This window comes from Corvus brachyrhynchos, unplaced genomic scaffold, assembly GCF_000691975.1.
Source record: "Corvus brachyrhynchos isolate BGI_N302 unplaced genomic scaffold, ASM69197v1 scaffold65, whole genome shotgun sequence".
NCBI lineage: Eukaryota > Metazoa > Chordata > Aves > Passeriformes > Corvidae > Corvus > Corvus brachyrhynchos.
In genome coordinates this window covers 2,927,636-2,929,848 of record NW_008238365.1, presented here as the reverse complement: position 1 = coordinate 2,929,848, position 2,213 = coordinate 2,927,636, and the positions used below count along the sequence as shown (strand labels likewise).

The 2,213-nt window shown below is 59.6% G+C and overlaps 1 protein-coding gene across 1 annotated transcript in view; it reads right to left on the bottom strand.

Moving 5' to 3' along the window:
* Positions 1-2,213, bottom strand: part of GJA4 (gap junction protein alpha 4) — an 8,896-nt gene that overhangs the window by 5,066 nt on the left and 1,617 nt on the right. The gene's annotated exons all lie outside the window — the stretch shown is intronic.

Genomic DNA, 2,213 nt, shown 5'->3' with positions numbered 1-2,213 from the left:
TCACTGCAGCTGCCCCGAGCCACTTTGTCACAACACAGGAACAATAGTAGGACATGGAGCTGTGTTTGTGCAGCACCCGGGCACCGTGTTCAGGCAAGGGGGGGTCTCGGCCGTCTTGTTTTCCACCTTGCAGGGTCGCTAGGAAAAGCGTGATGCTCCCCCAGTGCCAACAAAAATAGGAGTCCAGGAGAGTGGAGGTGACCTGGGGACAATGAGGTGGGTAAACATGGTGCGGCTGCTCCGTTCTCCTTCACTTGGGCATTTCTTTCTGGCCCAGCACGCTGAGCTGCTCCCCCCAGAGCTGCAGGGCTCTGCTGATACCTGGGGAGCACTGGGATGTGGCCTCCCATTACCCTGGGCATCCTGGGAGGTCCCAGCTGGGCAACAGTTGGGAGCAGGGCAGGGTCCCTCCAGAGACAGTTGGGAGCAGGGCAGGGTTCTTCCACAGTGGATCTACCCCTCCAGGAGGGCACAGGGAAGAGCTGGGAGCTGGTGGTGTGCACCCCAGACGCCCACCCCGGGGGGTTTCACCCCCCTCATCCCCAGCAGGGAGGAAGCTAAGGGTGGGTTCGGCCGCCAGCCCAAGGGCAGCACAGCCGGGTGCCTCCCTCCTCATTTCCTCCAGTGGCCGATGACAGCGATACTGCCCCGTATCACCCATATTTCATTTTCTCCAGGGTATTTTTAGCCTGTCCCACCCTCACTGGGGAGGCCCTCGACAGAGAGAAGGCTCTGCTCTGGCCTGACTGGGGAACTAAACAACAGCCCCAGCTACATTGTGTGCCTTTATCTGCAGCTCATTTCCACCTATTATGCAGCCATGAGCAGCTCCATGGCTTCTGCTGGGTTTATCTACAGTGAAGGGAGAGGGGCTGAGCTCTGCTTTGGACTACCATGAGCCTGGGACGTGACAGCTCTGTCAAAACCCTGAGCTGAGACTGGGCTCAAGGGGACAGGAGGCCAAAGCACACAGGTTTCAGTGTGTGAGTGACACCCCCAGCACAACTGGGTGTCCACTTTCCCCTCTACCCCAGACCATTCACTCCCACAGGACAGCATTTCTCCCTCCCTCAGCCCCAAACCCTCACCTGTCCTCCCAGAGGAAGCTGGAGGCTGCAGGAAGCACAGTCATACCACCTTCACCTTTTCTCATTCATCCAACTTTATTCAACAAGATGCAACACAGAGTCTGCCAGGGGAAGGGAAACAGTGCTGAGAGCAGTGCCCACATCCCACACTCACACCTGGGTCACACAGGACCTGCAGCCCCTTGGTCATAGTAGGACAATCCCCTCTCACAGCATCAGTGGGCCGGGGAAGTCGGGGTGACAGCTCCCGTGACAACAGGTGGTTCTTCCATCCCCCCTGGCCCCTCAGCCCACAGCAGGAGATGACTAGTGCAAAGTAATAAAAATCCAATAACCCCCAAACTAACAGGTGCTGGGCTGATTCCTCCCTAAACCCCACAGGGCTCCAAGGCACATGACCAGGCTGGACACAGCTCCCCAAAGTCCCTGCAAACTGCACCTTTAAGGCAGAAAGCTCCGTGCTCAGGCCAGCAGGTTAAAAATAACTTAAAGGCACACATCCCATGGGAAAGAGCCCAGGGCCGGGAGGGGAGGAACTCGCACTCCTGGGTCACCCACAGTGACCCTGCAGCCATTGGGATTTGCTGGTCACAGCAGAGCTGGCTTAACCCCTCTGTGTCCCATGGGGAGGGGGCAGCTCCTGCAGCAAACCCTGGGCAGGTGCCAGGGCCACTGGAATGGGACGGGGCTGGTGGCCAGGATCTGTCAACGCTGCCCCAGCCCAGCTTTTCCCGGCAGTCACCAGCTCAGCCTGCTCTGTGTGGAGGCTGGAGACGAGCAGCTTCCCATGGCTGCGCTCCTGGCTCTGGGGTCCGGCCGAGCCACAGCTCCCAATGGCCAGCAGCCTCCAGCCATGGCCTCGGGGACAGCCTGTTCCACAGCGTTGCTCCAGGGCTTTCTCTTTCCCATGGCAAGGCACACAGGACACGGCATCTCAGGGAACTTTGCGCAGTTTCCTTCCTTGCAGGGTCTGTGGGGAAAACTGGAGAGAGCGGAGGCTGCGCTCCACGGCCGCACTCCCGAGCATCCCATCCCAGGACAGGCAGGTCTCTGGAGCCTCCAGAGGGGAACGTGCACGGCACAGCACCAGGCAGGAGGCAGCTGGCTGCCCCCAGCCAGCACCTT